The sequence below is a fragment of the Macaca mulatta genome, chromosome 12 (genome assembly GCF_049350105.2).
Source record: "Macaca mulatta isolate MMU2019108-1 chromosome 12, T2T-MMU8v2.0, whole genome shotgun sequence".
Taxonomy (NCBI): Eukaryota; Metazoa; Chordata; class Mammalia; order Primates; family Cercopithecidae; genus Macaca; species Macaca mulatta.
Genome location: NC_133417.1, coordinates 28,137,776 through 28,156,232, shown reverse-complemented (window position 1 = coordinate 28,156,232; position 18,457 = coordinate 28,137,776). Strand labels below are relative to the sequence as shown.

Genomic DNA, 18,457 nt, shown 5'->3' with positions numbered 1-18,457 from the left:
CTGTGTCTGCCCCTCTCCTCCCTTCAGTGGAACTGAACAGTAGTGAAGTCAGGTTCAACATTCATTCGTTCAACAGACATTTATTGAACACCATTGTGCTAAGGGGTACAGAGAGGAATGGGACAGATGGCCAATCCACAATTTCCTGATGTAACTAGGGAGACGGATAACTATGCCACTAACCTTGTCATCACATGGTGGAATAAGGCTATAGAAGTGAGTCTATCTTGAGATGGGTACAACATACTAATTCTTCAGTGGAGACTGAGAGAAAGCTATGCAAGGGGTGTGCCTTTGGAGTCACGTTTTTTTCTCTCGATTTTTTGAAGCTGCAGGCTATGGCCCTGGGATAAGAAGAGGCAAGGTCCCACTTACCCCCAACTCAAGAAATTTCGTTTCTCAGATTTCTGAGTTTTCCAAAGCTCTCACCCAAGAATGGCAGTCACCTGAAGAGAACAATTCCTGTAGAAAAAGGAAAGCAACTGATCTAAAGCTGAGAACTCCTCCCCCCGGCGGGGGAGGGGGTTGTGGAGGAAGAAAGAAAAGGTAAATTTTAACAAATACCTACTCCAGATGGGCAAGGGCCAGCAAAAATAAGGGCAAGTCCAGGCCCTACTTTTTTTCACTAAAATTTTTTTGAGATAACTATAGATTCACATTCAGTTGTAAGAAACAATACAGAAAGACCCCTTGTATACTTTTCTCAGTTTCCCCCAATGGTAACATTTTGCAAAACTCTACTGTACTATCACAACCGGGATACTGACATTCACACAATGTGCCAATCTTTTGCAGATTTCCCAGTTCATTTGTACCCATCTGTGTGCAGATTTTAAGTTCTATACAATTTTGCCACCCGTGTAGGTTCACATGTCCACAATCATAGTAATGGACAGTTCAGTTCCAACACCAAGAATTCCTGGCATTGCCCTTTTATGACCTCACCCATCTCTCTCTCACCACCCCTTCCACTTAGTTGCTAACCTCTGGCAACCACTAAACCTGTCTTCCATTTCTAACATTTGTCATTTCTAAACGTTGTGTAAGTGGAGTCATACAGTAACTTCTCAGGATTGGCTGTGTTTTCTCAGAATGCTTTCCTAGCTATTTGTCCAAGTTGCTGTGTATATCAATAGTTTATTGGTGTATTGATAGTTCATGTTTATTGCTGAGCAGTGTTCTATGCTATGGATGTGTCATAGTTTAACTCCTTACTACTGAAGGGCATTTGTTTTCAGTTTCAACTATCATGAATAAGGCTGCTATAAACATATTCATGTACAGGTTTTTTAAATGCCCAGGGATATGGAATTTAGAGACCACATTCTCGGACAGGCTGTGTTTTTAAACGGCCACCAAGCATTGAAGTGACTCCACACAGTTGAGCTGTGAATGCACTCCCATCCCTCAGATGCTGAGCTATCTGTCAAGATGGCTTCACAGATCCATCCCCACATGGCCTCAGGTCAGCACTATGACTGGCTTGGGGGCCCCTCAGAAGAACTAGCAGGAAGGAACACCAGGTATCCCACATTGCTTAGTGGAATTTCAAGCTATCCCAAGTCCATGTTTTCCCTCAACTTCTCCAACCAAAATGTGCACAAGAAAGCACTTGGGGAGTTGAGTAAATGCAAGTTCCTGGGCCCCACCCCAGAAATGCTGATTTAGTCAGTCCAGAGTGAGCCCAGGAACTTGCATTTATGACAAACAAAGCAGACCCCCTTTCTAGTATTCACACTTTGGTATAACTCCCGGGTGGGACCTGGGACTCGCTTCTAGCCAATGGAATAGGGTAAAGGTGATAGAGTCTCCTTCCTGTGATTAGATTATGGTATATAAGACTCCATTTACTAGAAGACCCTTGCTCAAGAGATCCTCCTCGCTGGTTTGATGAATTAAAAGGCCATGTTGGAAAAGCCCATGTGTCAGGAGCTACAGGCAGCCTCTAGGAACCGCAGGCAGTCTTTGGTAGCTGCGGCAGCTTCCCGCATTCAGCTAGCAAAAAGTCATGACCCTCACTGGACAATCACAAGGACACGAATTCCGTCAGCAACCTGAGTGAACTTGGAAGGGGATCCTTCCACAGCCTAACAATTAGAAGAGAATGCAGACCAGGCAGCCTATCATTAGTCACAGTCTTGTAAGGAACTAAGCAGAGGACCCAGCCGAGTTGCACCCAGGCTCCTCATCCACGAACACTGTGATAACAGATGTGTGTTGTTTAAAGCTGCTAAGTTTGTGGAAATTTATTACACAGCAACATGAAATAAAGACACCAGGTGACTCAAATTTCCACAGCAACAGGTATTTAACCCTCTAGGTGACAGGCAGGTGAGCAGACCTTACCCTAGATACCTTGAGAACCAATGACCCAAATAAAGGTGACTCTGAGCCTCAAGTGGCCTCCAGGACCAACCTGCCCTGAACTAAACCTTAGAAGGTTTTTGCCATTAAAGACCTACTTGTCCTTTAGGGGGTCCTTCAGTTCTTCAGGAGTTTTTCAGAATTTGAAATAACAACTGTCTCATGTCCCCCAGCCTGCCATCTTACTCTCCTCCTCAGAGGTCTCCCAGGGCAATAAATTTGGAGAACAAACAACAGATAATTTGTAGTTGTGCCCTTTTACCACTCTTTGAGGTAGTGGGGAGTTCTGGAAAAATCTCTGGGGCCTTAAATGCCTCAGTTTAGTCTTCTAATATCTGATTGATCACAGAATAAGCTTTTAAATGGCAAAAAAAAAAATCTGGCATGTACATATACAATTATGTGTACATAAACAAAAAATATGTATTTGTTTTGGTGTCTGTCTTCCCCTACACACACACACACACACACACACACAGAATGGCAAGCACCGTAACACAAGGGCAGTGGTTTTTTCTGTGGTGTTCACTGCTGTATTAGAGCCTAGAACATTGTTTGACTCATATTTGCAGAAGGAAAGGAAAAAAGGAGGAAGGGAGGGAGGGAGAAAAGAAAGGAATGGAGAAGAGAGGGAAGATAATGAGATACTGTGATGGTCTCACATTCATGCCATTCCCTCAGGACCCATCTGATGACAGAGCTAATCAATGAATTTGTTCTCAGACTTTCATGGGTGATCATGGTTTTACCCCTTTACACCTTAAAGAAGTAACCAGTAGAAAGATTTCAGGGCTGCAATCTGGTGATTCAGTCAGGGAAATGTTTGAGAACAAAACACATTCCAAAGGTAGTTGTCCATTCCATCCCCTTTCAGGAATAGCAGGCGTCTTAACTGCATATTTATCTGTCATAAAATACCCCTGATGCCTTCAATCACTGGTAATTTGCAGCCAATTGAAGACAGCAGGCATATTTTTAGAAACTCTTGCGGTGACATACCACTGTTCATCTACGAGACTCCTTCTTATGATAATCTACTTCCTGTCAAACAGTGCAGCCACACACCAGGATGGCCCATTGGGGAAGGGTCTCATTAGCGCACAATAACCTTAATGGGCCAAACTTTAAACAGACTGCCCAGTATGGAAGCTGATTAATAGAACCAAGTCTGAGAGAGAAGTTTTTCTTTAACTCTCCACTTCCTTTTTTGGCTGAAGACAAATCTGTGATGTGATTTTTAACGTGGCTTTTTGCAGTTCCAAATTTCTCTAGCAGTTAAACCAGTTTCGTAGCAATATTTTTCCTCCTTCATCACCACTTCCAAAGCACTGAGGATCTAATTCATTCAAATCTATCTGCAGACCTATCTGATGAGCTTCCTGCATTATTTATCCTCGAGTAAATTAGGAAAACGATTACCAGCTTGCCTTGTGTTTCTTGGCAAGTCTAACCATTGAGCCCACGGATGTCGTGTTTAATCAGATAATTTACACAAAATTGGCATTTCTAATTCATACTTCACATTAAGAAAAGGAGGAAGAAAGAAACACTTCTTAAGTCTCTCGTTTTTAATTTGGAACCTGGTTTGCCACCATCAGCTCTCTTCACTTTGGGAGGGGGAAAGAAAAAAGGGAAGATGCTGGAACACACACAAACCCAGCTCTGCCTGGCATGCGGTGCCGTGTGTGCACATGTGTGGGAGAAGACTGAAGAATCTGTCTTGCACTGTACACCTTCCCTGCAGCATGCTGCTCCACCGAGCTCCCACAAAAGGCCCTAGGTTCCAGATGAAGAGCTCAGACAGCAGTGTAAGGTTGCCTGCCCGTCATCTAGATTTTGGAGTATGCTCTCTGGCTCCCAGGCTCTGTGTATTAACCAACAAATAATAAAGCTCATTATGTTTAAGGGACTGAACAAGGTTGTATTGGAGTTCTCCAGGGAAACAGAACCAATAGGATACACTTATATATGTGTGTATTTATAAATATGATATACTTATAAATCTCATATATATATATATATATATATATATATAGACAGAGAGAGAAAAAATTTACTATAAAGAATTGGCCCACATAATTATGAAGACTGACAAATGCCAAGATCTGCAGGGTGAGGCAGCAAGCCGGAGACACCAGAGAGTCAATGGTTTTATCCTAGCCCAAAGGCCAGTACTCCAGACCCAGGAAGAGATGTTTTGGTTTGAGTCTAAAGGCAGGAAAAAAGCCGACGTCCCAGTTTGAAGGCTGTCAAGCAGGAAGAATTCTTTGACGTGGGGCAGGGTCCATCTTTTTAGTCTATTCAGGCCTTCAACTGATGGAGGAGGCCACCACAGTAGGGAGGGCAATCTGCTTTACTTGATCACACTGATTTAAATGTTAATCATCCAAACAGCCTCACAGGCACACAGAAAATAATATTTAACTAAATGTCTAGGAATCCCATAAACCAGCCAAATTGGCACATAAAATTAACCATCACAGAGGTGAATGTGGAGATTTAGAAGGCCACCAGGTGAGGAGAAAGGGGCCAACATGTGTCATACTCAGCACAAGGCACTGACATACATAATCTCCTTCAATTGTCCCAAGATACAAGAATTTTGCCCAGGCAGAAATTGAGGCTCAGAGGAGTCAAATAATTTGCCCAGAGTCACACAGCTCACTGTGGACTCAGGTCAATCTGAGCCTAAAGCCTATCTTCTCTCTGTTGTATCACAAATTTACCCCTGGTCCGCTGACAATTAACTACAGCTTTCTCCCCACATTTTCATTCTTTATGCTTCCTCCTCTACTCACAAATGCTCAAGGCTTTTCTGCCTCTTTTTTTAATACCACACAATTAGGGCTACTCCCTTCCCAGATAATTTCCAAAAGCTTTGATATTTTACATTACTGTTAAGTTCATCAATCAAGTTGGACAGATTTGCAAGGAAAGGGATGATTTATCACTAAAGCATTTAACATAATCCCCCCACTCAGTACAGCTTCAGTATCAAATGTAAGATATGAATCTTCACACCAGATGCTGAGAAACAAGTACAGTAAAGTTCTCACTGACCATCGTCTCTAGGTTCTTGGAAACTACGACTTTAAGCAAAACAGTGTTTAAAGAAACCAATTTTCCCGTAGGTGAATTAACATTACACAACAGTTAAGATCCTATGGCATTATTTCTGGTCACAAAAATATTACCAAACTTCCAAAGACCAAAACACTTCTCATATTAAACACTGAAATAAATGGGAACTATATATACTTAAAGATAGATTAATAAAAACAGGTAAGATAATGATGGACCCACTTGTTCCAGTTCAGAGTTATGGGTGGTTGGAGCCTATCCCAGCAGCTCAGGATGTCAGGCAGAAACCAGCCCTGGGCAGGACCGTGTTCCATCCCAAGACGCACTCACACACACCCACACGCACTCACGCCGGTATCATGTAGCTTGGGGATGCACAGCTTTGCGATGTGAGAGGAAACTGGGGTCCCCAGAGAAAACCCATGTAGACATGGGGAAAGCATGCCAACTCCACACAGTGACTCCGCCTAGAATTGTTCTTTTTTCTCATCAATGTTATAACAAAATTACAATGAACCAAATGACATTATTTAAGTACCTACCGTATGTGGCCCCTACGAACAGATTTTAGTGACACAAACTCTTAAGAACATAATCTTTATTTCTTCAATAGGGGTCATTCCTTGAAATCAGACAGATAAATAAATGAACAAACAAATTAATAAGTAAATAAATGAGGCTTCGTTGTAATTATGACCATACAGAAAGCCTGATGTGTTTTCTTTGTATTACAGATCAAACTCTCCGGTGCTTTGAGGGGTCTTTTGCTCTCCTATGCATTAGCCCATAAGTGCAATGACATTTGTTGATTACACCCATTTGGTTTTTAGAGGCCAAGGTGGATTGTATTCACCTTTCCTATTAGCCTAGCAATACCTCCCTGTATTTTTTGCAGTAGATTTTCTGAGCAGCAATAGGTTCTAATCAATCTTCCTGGCTTCATTTCTCAGAATCTCACAATCTCCTCAAGGAACATTTCAAACCTGATTTATCATCATTACCACAACCTAAATATTCACCAGATTCTATATTATTTATTACACCTAGTTAATTTCCCTGTTCTGGCCTTATGGGTCGAATCACAAAGCATCTGAAAGATTATCCCCGTAATATGTCATGAAGACTCCACTATAATGCAGAGTCACATTTAGAAAGAAGTATTTCACCCCCCACAGAACAGCTCTGAACAGAAGCTGAGCCCCTCCACTTCTCTGAAACAGTCTGCTTCCACTGTCTGGACACTGGCTCCCGTGCAGTCCCTGAACTACACGTGTGCAGTCACAGGTGGCAGAAACTTCACCCACCTCCCTCCAGCTGGAAAAACCCTCATCTCTGCTATTGTATGCAAGAGCATAGGAAGACACTGAGTACGAGAAAGTGATTCCAGGCTCTGTCCTGTGCGAGGCAGAAATGTTCTAAGGTTACACTTGAGGTGAGAGGTGGACACAGTCCCAGTGCTACCCTTCTGAGACAAAAAGACTCCCCCATTTTGACTTGTCCTAGAGAACAAAGATCCACCAGTGGTGACCCTCAGAAGGGGGCATGACCAGCCCAGCTTCCCTCATGCCTCCCAAGAGGCTAGCTGTGGATCTGCCATCCATACTGCCCAGCTTCCTCCCCTTTCCCCCAAGGGAGGGAAATTTGACTCCATCAGAAATAACCCAAAGTTGTATTCCCCCATGGCATGAAGTAACGGTAGAAGGGGTTTTGTTTGAATTCTCATTTAGGAAACTTTCTGTAGCTCATCCAAGGTTCTGGGTTCTAAGACCTTTCTGAGTCCTGACTATCCCCAGAGAAGTGCTCTTGGGCTTGTGCGGGGGAACAGGAGCAGGCTTGTCCACATCTAAAGCCCCAAGAGACCAAAGATGTATTCTGTATTACTCCAGACAACAGAATTATGATCAATAAGAGAAGACATTGGCCAAAGGGTTTCTTCTCAATACAAGAAAGCGCTTCCTGCAGCAGAGTCCATTCCTCCAGCAGAAAAGTCCATCCTGTGGAACAGCTACCAGATGTTAAATAACAAATGTCAGGGATAGTGTGAGAGGTGTCTGAGAGACAAATCAGACACCTGCTAAGACCTCTTCCAACTCTGAGATGGCGTGACTTCAAGGAGACATTCGCCTTAAACTCACAGAGCCACAGCATTCCATACCTAAAACATATTTCTCAGTTTGTCTTGTCTAGAGGTTGCAAATTAGCAACCCCAAGCTGAATTCAGCCCAGGAAAAACATGTCATTTTGTTCACAGAGTTTATAGGGTTTATTGTTTCACCCAATATTTAACAAATAATACATTTCACATAAAATCTGGATTTTTTGGCTTCTCTTTAAAAGAAAAATCAGATCTGGCCACATAGAGGTTGTGTTCAGCTTCAGTGGAATACCCCCTGTGAATGAGCTGTGCTCTGCCACAGACCCCACCATTCCCTATAGCCCCTTAGCCTCATATTAAAGCTGGGGTTTTGTTGGCTGTTTCATTGTTGTGTTTCCTTCCCAGGCCTCTTTATTCACATGTATTTTCTGTATTGTTCCTGTGGGCATGTATGTTTGCCACTGCTGGTCTAGTGAGAACACTGAGACTGGGCTAAAGCCCAGAAAAGCTATGTGACTTGTTCAAGGTCACATGGCTAACGAGTGCGAAACAAGGAACAGAACTCAGGTTTCCATGTATTTCAGCACTCCTCCCACTTGGCCACACTGCCAGTCCTGAGGATACTTTTCTCCTGACTGATTTCACTGTTTACATTCAGATTGTGCAAACTGCTCCTCTGTGTGTTCATTTAATGTATCTCAGAGACAAGGGTATAAAGCTCCACGACACAGCTGGGCAAAGATTTTTTTGGATATGACCACAAAAGCACAGGCAACAAAAGCAAAAATAGACAAATGGAATGACATCAAACTAAAAACCTTCCACACAGCAAAGGAAATAATAAACAGAGGGAAGAGACAACCTACAGAATGGGAGAGAATATTTGCAAACCACACAGCTGATAAGGGAGTAAAAATAAAAATATCTAAGGCATTCAAACAACTCAACAGTAAGAAAACAAATAACCTGATTTTAAAATGGGCAAAGGACCTGAGTAGACATTTCTGAAAAGAGGATATACAAGTGGTCAATAAGTATATGAAAAAATGTTTACTATCACTAATCACCAGGAAAATGCAAATTAAAACCAAAATGAACTATTACCTCACACCTGTTAGAATGGCTATTGTTAAAAAGACAAAAGATAAGTGTTGGGAAGTCTGTAGGGAAGAGGAAACCTTTGTATGCTGATGCCATTAGTGGGAATGTAAATTAATACAGCCATTATGGAAAATGGTATGAAGGTTTCTCAAAATAATTAAAAATAGAACTAACATATGATCCAGCAAGCCCACTACTGGGTATACATCCAAAGGATATGAAATCAGTATGTTGGTGTTGAGTGGGTCAGGTGAAATGTTAAAGAGATATCTGTACTCCCATGTTTATTATAGCACTATTCATGTTAGCCAAGGTACGGAACCAACCAGTGTCCATCAGTGGACAAATGGACAAAGATGATGTGGTATATACACACAATAAGATACCATTCAGCCTTTAAAAACAAAGGAAATCCTGTCATTTGGAATAGCATAAATAAACACGAAGAACATTAGGTTAAGTGAAATAAGCCAGACACAGAAAGGCGAGTACTGCATGATATCACTCACATGGCATGTGAAAGAGTTAAACTCAAGGAAACAGTAAAATGGAGGTTACCAGAGGCTGGGGGTTGGGAGGATTGGAGAGATATTGGTCAAAGACCCAAAATTTTAGTTATACAAGACAAATAAATTCAAGAGATCTATCATACATCATGACTACGGTTAATAACAATATGTTGTGCATGTACTTAAAAATTGCTGAGAGTTGGCCGGGCGCGGTGGCTCAAGCCTGTAATCCCAGCACTTTGGGAGGCTGAGATGGGCGGATCACGAGGTCAGGAGATCGAGACCATCCTGGCTAACCCGGTGAAACCCTGTCTCTACTAAAAAATACAAAAAACCAGCCGGGCGAGGTGGTGGGCACCTGTAGTCCCAGCCACTCGGGAGGCTGAGGCAGGAGAATGGCATAAACCCGGGAGGCAGAGCTTGCAGTGAGCTGAGATCCGGCCACTGCACTCCAGCCTGGGCGACAGAGCGAGACTCCGTCTCAAAAAAAAAAAAATTGCTGAGAGTACATAAGCGTTCTCAACACACAAAATAAACACGTGAAGTAATGCATATATTAAGTAGCTTAATTTAGCCTTTCCAAGATGTATATGTATATATATCAAAACATCATACTGTACATCATAAATGTATAAATTATACTTCTTAATTGAAAAATAAAAATATATATCTGAAAGATCAAATTTTGACTTTTCCCCTTCAAAACTAATTATATCAAAAAAAAAAAAAAGCCTCACCTTTCCAGGTGACTTCCCAAACAATAGCACTCAAAGACCAGTCTTTTGTGTGTCCAATGAAAGACTGACTTGATGAACACATAAGATTTCAGTCTTCCTTGCAGAATCAGGAATAGGCCAAAACCCTATTATTTCAGACTTGGCATTGATAGTCCGAATCATTAATGCAAACAAGATTTCTGGGGAAAGGTTAAAGTAGTTGGCAGAACACACTAGTATTAAGCCACCATAAACACTTTCAAAGCAAAGAACTAAGCGCAAATAATTGATAAGCCCATAATTAATCATGCCTATCTACAAATATTAGGGGCTTTACAAGATATCCCTCTATAATCTAATTTGGGTTATTGCCTGCATTTGAAAGTGATGCTGCACATCTCTCAAAAGCCTCTGTAATCAGACCTTCCACCGGCTTAAGCTGCCTATGCTCCCAATTAGAATTTGTAAGGACTGAGTAAACCAAAGAAAAGACAGGTTAGGGACTTCTTAAAACTTTTACTTGGCGTGGGAGATCACTCTAGGCAAAGCCTAGGTTTACTTGCTTGGCCTATGTGTTTTGCCCTGGCCATCAACGGAGATGTAACTTGAATTAACTTGCTATGACATCCCTATACATAGGAGGGAGTTGGTGTTGAGTGGGTCAGGTGAAATGTAGGCTCACCTTTCAGATGAGACCAACTTAAAGGGCAAGTTACAAATAAAGATTGCCTAATCACTGTGGCCAAAGACACTGAGCTGTCAGACTAGAAAACTGACACTGGGGATTATCTTAGCTGTCCATTAAGCCTAACACTCAGGTAGACACGTAGAAGACTTAGCAGGCACTGTTGGATGCCTATCCAGGATTCATTCTTCCTTCTTCCTCCTTATGAAAACTCACACTGTGATTAAATATTCAGGATTGATAATCAGCTAATTCACAACAGACTTACACTGGTTGTTAAAGGCGAGTACTCATTCTGATTGGTCATGTCCATACTGTACTAGATGTGACATATTTAGAATTTTGCTTCTCTTCACACTAGTCTATGTACCAGTCCTGACTACAGATACGAGTCCTGACTAGCATCCGCCTATCACAATAATCCTATCCTTTTTTCCCCTGATTGGTTTAGGTACTCTGGCTTGAGCCAATTAGTACAGAGCACTACCCTTGTTGATTGCTATTGGTCCAGGATTGGACTTACAAACAAACTGGCCCAATCAGACTGAAGAAAAGGAATATTTGGTCCATGAGTGAGGGAGAGATCTTTCTTTCACTCACATAGACTGAAGCAGCCACTTGTCCCAGCTGTTTGTTAATAGAAGTCCTCTTGAAATCCTGAGGGCAGCCCCCTTTAGGACAAAGCCCATATTTGCATAAAGCCTATGGGGGAATTCAAAGACTGGCAGAGAAACAAAGCCATAGTCGAGGGGATTAAGGTACTGTGTCTGGAAGCTTCCCTAACTCCTTTCTTCCATTACAAGGAAAAGTAAATTTCCTCATTGTTTAAATGACTTTAAGTGGGATTTCTGTTCCTTACAGTCAAACATATCTTTTATTTGTACAAGCCAATATATTCAAAGCAGGTTAGAGGGGCTTCCAGGGAGAAGCCAGTGTCTTAACCCAGCCCCATTCAGATTTTTTAATCAGAGAAGATAGAGCAATTGTTTTGGAGCTGAAAAGAAAGCTCAAAGTTTTTAATGTACCGGCACACTCCTAATTGGGTGAAGGAGGGAAGTTAGCCAAATGAGGAAAACAGGCCTCTGGAATGAGAGAGGCTTGGGTCCTTCTCAGCTCTGCCTCTTATTAACTCTGTGACCACACAAAAGTGTCAACATCTGTAAGTTACGGGATGAATACCATATCTTACAGCATTGTTCTGAGAATTCAATGAAGCGCAATATGCAAAAGAAGCGCAGTATGCAAAATATCTAGTGCACAAAATAGAAGCCCAATAAATTAAAGACAATTTTCCTTTTCCTTTTCCAACCTAATCTTCCAAGTCTTTCCAGATCCCCTGACCTAAGTTCTAGAGACTTTAATTGCTCCAGCTTCTGTTTCACCCCTTTCCCTTCCCTTTCCTTTCCTTTTCTTCCTTCAAATCTCACATGTTTGTAACTATCTATCCCAGTTATGTTTTGTGTGGTTAGGTGGATGTTTTACATTGATTCCATTTACTGGCATTTCCCATGTGGCATGTACTATCGTGACATTTAATCCTCACAACTACCATCACTCACTGAAGAATGTGATATACTCATTTTACAGCTGGTGAAATGAGGCTCAGAGAAGGGAAGTAAACTCATCTATGATTTTTTTAAAAAGATGAAATTCCAGGCCAATGTAACTCCAAAGACTGTGCTCTTAGCTACTTCATTATGCTAACCACCCACTAAAATCTGTCCACTATCACCTGTGTCCAGCTTTATATACTGCATGTGTTGCCTCCAATGCCTGCCTCCATCACCCCCATGCCTCAACATGCATATAGGATCACCCTTCTAAAGTCCCATTATATATATATGTGTGTGTGTGTATATATATATACACACACACACACACGTATATATACATATATATGTATACACACTTATACATACACATAACATACACATATAAGATATATATATATATATAAAAAATACATATATATATAAAATATCTCTCCTGTGATTTTGTGTGTGTGTGTGTATCTGTATGTCTCTTCCTGTGGGCTGACAGTTCTTAAAAAACAGAGTCCTTGTTTTCTAAAGGAAGGTAGGTAACCCAAGAACTGGATAGTCACCTGCTATAAGTCATCACTGACAACACACAGTTTGGTTGCTGTTGTTCAAGCCTTCTTGAGGCCTTGGATATACAAAGAGCCACAAGACATTGTTCTTGCCCTCAAGAGACCAAAACTAGGTGCAGAAATAGAATGTCTGCAGAGAAAGCAATATGACATGGCGTATCTTTTTTTCCCAGAGAGACATGCCAAACACAAATGCCACAGGAAGTCAAAGAAAGGCCATCAAGAGCTGGAACTGGTTGAACAGAGGTGAAGCACGCACTGCAGACCCATGGGGATGAAGCAGGACCTTACAAGCCGGATCCTATGTGCGTGTTGTGGGGACAATGGAGGCAGGCACTGGGGGCAACACTGGAAGAATGTAAAGCTGGACACTGGTGGGAGTAGTAAGGACAGATTTTAATCAGTAATATATTATTCCAATAGGAAAAAGTACAGCATGAATGGAACGCAACTTAATTTATACAGAGGTGACTGGGAGTTATGAAGGGAGCAGGAAGGAATAGGGAGGGGTTTGAGCAGGGACTCAGCAGAGTCAGGGAAGTTAAAAATTACAAAAAGGGGGAACAGGAGCTAAGCCCATGTGAAACCCATCTGAGTGTGCTAACTGGCACTATCAGAATTAGTCTCCTAGCCTCCCACAGAGGCTGGGAGACAGGGGCCATATCTTTGGGTGTTGGCTAGAACAAACATAAATTCTTTTGGCAGCCTTGAGTTTTCTCAGGCAGGATGTTTAAGGGGGAATGGGGTCACCCTAGGGAATGCAGCCTTGACCTGTCAGAAACTCTGTTAGTGTCTATCAAGTCTTTATAGACCAAGGTTGAGGCCTGGTTGAGAAGGGGGCTCAGAGGAGCCTGGCTAGAGTTTGATCAATGTAGGAGTCTTCTCAGTGGGCAGCTCTAGCCAGCTGGTCAGTATTGACACAGTGTGCAACAAGGAAAAGCAGGAGGTTGGATTGATAACAAGAGGTAGACCCCCAGACTAGTGATTTTGAACTCTCTCTTAAAGGAAAAGTAAGAAATATTCCCAGTTTGCAGAGAACTGAGGAGTTTCCTAGGGAGTGAGACATGCGGCACTAAAACAGGGAAAGCCCAGACAAAGAGGGACCAGGTGACCACCACTCCACTTGGAGTCAACTCACACCTGGGAAAGGTAGCCGAGCGGGAAGGCAGTGTGCGTAAGAACTGATGGTTTCAGGTGATTCCTCCAGCTGTGATGTACTAAAAGCTCCCAGCTTCGTTTGCTGGCCATTTGGCCAGTCAGGTCATGTGATACATCACTGTGCCTTGGTGCTGGTTCTGGGCATTGTGGTGGATGTTCCAAAGCCTCTGAGCTGAGATGGGCCCACCTCCTTTGCTTTGGAACCCCAAACATACAACATTGTGTTACATGAATTGTTCCAGAAGGTAAGCCCCACTTGCTGCTAGAGCTGCATTTACAGATTTAGGAATTTGATTCCTAAGGCAGAAGGATGGGGTTGGAATTTCATTTCAACAAGCCACTGGCCCTGTGACTCTATGCCCGGTACCTAACTTCCTTAAACCACAGTCTCCTCATCTGCTGAATAGAGATTAACACACCATCTAGCTCACAGGGTTACTGGAAGAATTAAGTGAGATTATACGTGAGAACTCCTTAATAGGGTCCCTGGAATATGTTAAACATTCAGTAACTGCTTAATTGTAGGGGTGGCCAGGCATGGTGGCTCACGCCTGTAATCCCAGCACTTTGGGAGGCCGAGGCAGGTGGATCGCCTGAGGTCAGGAGTTCAAGACCAGCCTGGCCAACATGGTGAAACCCCATCTCTACTAAAAATACAAAAATTAGCCAAGCATGGTGGCAGGTGCCTATAATTCCAGCTAGTTGGGAGGCTGAGGCAGGAGAATCCCTTGAACCCCAGAGGTGGAGGTTGCAGTGAGCCGAAATCATGCCACTGCACTCCAGTCCGGGCAACAGGAACAAAACTCCGTCTCAAAAAATAATAATGATAATAATTGTACAGGTAGTTTTTATTGTTAGGCATGGAAAAGAAGCATCGTGTTTAAAGGTCAATATCCTGAAACATTACCTCTGGGTTAGATTTTCAGGTGAAATAAACAAACGTAAAGAATCTGTCCCACAAATAAAAGTTGAACCTGGGTCCCTTAGACTTATGTAATGGCTGCTCAGAGACTTCTGGAAAAACAAAGTAGATGAATGAAAAGTGCTTGTATTGCCCCTGGGTGCCATCCATCAGTGAGAGAAGCCTAACCCCAGATTTTATTTTCTATGTTAAGAGAAGGCCAAAAGAAGGGGAAGCAAAACCAATTAATGAAAATGTAACTGACTTCAGAAATTCATGAGCATGGAGCATCATTCTTTCACTCTTCAAGGAAAGCCTCATCTGCATCAAGTGTGGTTAATATCACCAAGCCAAAACACTTACTTATTTATGTTAAAAATGTGCTCTTCTTTTAAAGCCTCAGGAACAAAGTCTAATCAAATCACTGCATAAAATACTGACACTGGATTATTGCTGCGGCAGTGAGCACAATCCCAGTAGCAACACAGTGAGACCTGCTGAGGACCCCTCGGTCTAAAGGGGGTTTCAAAAGGGGGCAATGTGAGCATCTGGTTCAGGACTCTTTAAAATGCAGGAGCATGTCCAGACCCACAGTCCAGCCATTAGTGTCTGGCCAACAGGTGCCTGCCCACAACCTGGGGCACTCAGCTGCCACCTAACCCACCCCCTCCTCCTAAATCCCAGCTTTGCCACTCAGAACGTTGAATGACATGCCTGACCTCTCTGAAGTCTGTTTCCTGAGTTGTAAAATGGGGAAGACATGTTTTCTGAGTTGTAAAATGGGGAAGACAATATTGGCCATTATCCAATCAAAGATTGTTTGAAGATTAAGAGAAAATGCATGCACAGTCCTTAGTTCGGTGCCTGGCACACAGTGAACACCCAATAGCTTTTTCTCTCTGTTCTATGAGTCCCCATGACTCTTCCAGACCGCCACTTCATGCTCTTTCCTAGAACATTACGGTCTCGGTTTAGCAATTTTGTCTCCCTCCATCAGTATACGTCTTTTCAACCTAACAACAGGGTAAATTATTTAAAGCCAGAGATTGTTATTTAATAAACACTTAGCATGTTTGTGCCAATCGTGGCTGTAAATCTTTACAAACATTAACTTGTTAAATCCTCATAACAACTCTATGAGGTTGTTACTATTAGGATTTCTGTTTTACAGATGAGGCAACTGAGACACAGATAAATGTAGTAACTTGCCAAGGTGGAAGCTTATCAGTTTCCATGTTGAGATTTGAACTTACAAAGGCTGACTCCAAGACCATGCTCTTAACCATCAGACACTCTGTGTTTTAGATTTGTGTGCCCTGCAACGCCCACCACATGGATGGCCCTCAACAAAGACTCTTCAACAGACAAATGACCTAGTCACAAGTTATCACTATAAGGAAACTGAAACACAGTGAGGTCACATAGCATCTCCAAGGTTAGAAAGACAACTGGGGAGCAGACTGTAGCCTAAAGTGTCATATCTCTAGTGGCTTGCACTTTCTTTCCTGCCGTCCTGATGGTATTCTGAAGGAAGAGTCACCCACTGGTAGAAGGAGAGAACATGAACCTCTGTCTATGATCCTATACCTGGACCAGGCGAAGGCCACACTTCTCTTACCCCATGACCTCAGTCACCATGTCCCAAATGGGATCTTTACACTTTGGGTCAACAATGACTCCTCATTGCTTTTATTTATTTTCAGAAATACGTAGGGTTGGGCATGTACATGACAGCCAGCTGATCCTGAGTGCACAGATATCTGGCAGCCCAGGCTAGCAAGACAGAAGGTCAGTGCAGATGCCCTGTGGGCTACTGCTTGGGTCAGGCCATAACTGAATTCTAGTAAGTACCCCAAGCAGATGAGATTTTCCAAGCCACATCTTGCTTCTGAAGTGCTGCAACATATTTGGAAAACTAGATGCTCTAAACTCAGTAGAATAAATCCCTGATTTTTCACCCTTTGCATTCTATTGATGTCTTACCATGTGCTGCTAGGAAAGCTCACTGTTCTGTGAACCTTGTCACAATCTTAGGAGCCAGTTTCCAGGGTTCAGATCTTAGCTCCAGAACTTTGTAGCTGTGAGGCACTGCCCAAGTTCTTTAACCTTTTTGTGCCTCATTTTTCTCGTATTTGAAAGGCAAATAATTACGGTACCTACCTCAAATGCTTGTTTTGAGGATTGAGTTTGTGTGTGTGTGTATACATGCCTATGACATGTATATGTATATGTATATATACTAAACACATGTATACACACAAATACACATATATACACACACATATATAACCATATATGTACTTACGGGTTAAATTATGTTCTCCCAAAATTCATATATTAACATTCTAAATCCCAGTACCTCAGAAGGTGACCTTATTTGGAGATAAGGTCTTCGCAGAGGTCATCAAGTTAAAATGAAGTGATTAGCATGGGCCCTAATTCAATACAATTGGTGTCCTTATAAGAAGAGAAAATCCGGACACAGATACGTACAGAGGGAAGACAACGTGAAGACTCAGGGAGAAGATAGCCATCCACAAACCAAGGAGAGAAGACTAGAACAGATCCTTTCTCCACGGCCCTCACAAGAAACCAAGCCTGCTGACACCCTGATCTCAGACTTCCAGCCTCCAGGACTGTGAGAAAGTAAGTTTCTGTTGTTACACGCACCGGGTGTGTGGTATTCTGGTGCACATTAAGCAGCCCTAGCAAATGAATATACATTAAGTGCTCTCTTAAGGTCATCTGTAGGTTTTGGCAACTGCAACTTTACCAATTTTACCGCAAGCTAATTGATGTAAACAAGAGTTTAGTTCCTATGGCATATTTCCAGGAACGAAAACCTCACCAAACTTCCGAATGAAGACCAAAACACTTCTAATATTAAACATGGAAATAAATGGGAGCTGTATATACACTTAAGAAAGATTGGTAAAAATAAGTAAGATAATTGTTTACCCTTTTATTCCAGCTCAGGGCCAAGGATGGCTGGAGCCTATCACAGCAGCTCAGGGTGCCAGGTGGGAAGCAGCCCTAGACAGGACACGGTTCCATCACAGGGTGCACTCTCACACACCCACATTCACTCACGCTGGTGAGAGGTGACAACGTGCTAGCAGCCCTCACTCAGTGCCTCCTTGCCCTCGGCGTCCACTCTGGCGGCACTTGAGGACCCCTTCAGCCCGCCACAGCACCATGGGAGCCCCTCTCTGCCTGGCTGAGGCCGGAGCTGCCTCCCTCTGCTTGCGTGGAGGCACTCGTGGGCCAGTGCGAGTTCCCGCTAGTGCGGGCTCATGGGCCCCGCACACAGAGCCGCCCGGTGCACCAGGCCCAGGGCAGTGAGGGGCTTAGCACCCAGGCCAGCAGCTGCGGAGGTTGCCCGGGGTCCCCCAGCAGTGCTGGCCCACCAGTGCTGCACTCAAATTCTTGCCGGGTCTTAGCTGCCTCCCTGCGGGGCAGGGCTTGGGACCTGCACCCCGCCATGTCTGAGCTCCCCTCTGCGGCGGGCTCCAGAGGCCAGAGCCTCCCACGAGCTCCGATCCCTGCTCCGTGGCCCTGGTCCCATTGACCAAAGGGCTGAGGAGTGCCGGTGCACAGCTGGGGACTGGCTGGCTGCTCCGCTACAGCCCGTCCGCGGGATCCACTGGGTGAAGCTGGCTGGGCTCCTGAGTCTGGTGGGGACTTGAAGAACTTTTATATCTAGCGGGAGGATTGTATGTGTACCAATCAGCACTCTG

General features: G+C 43.2%; 1 long non-coding RNA gene across 2 annotated transcripts in view; it reads right to left on the bottom strand.

The window, feature by feature from the left end:
- LOC144333301 (uncharacterized) overlaps positions 1 to 18,457 on the bottom strand; it is a 103,868-nt gene that overhangs the window by 4,860 nt on the left and 80,551 nt on the right. Inside the window, exon 4 of one of the 2 annotated variants that reach the window (XR_013401847.1) lies at positions 28 to 462. The exons of the other annotated variant lie outside the window; for it this stretch is intronic. This is a non-coding gene — a long non-coding RNA (uncharacterized LOC144333301). Of the gene's footprint in view, positions 1 to 27; positions 463 to 18,457 lie in introns of those variants that run through there. 2 annotated transcript variants of the gene reach the window in all.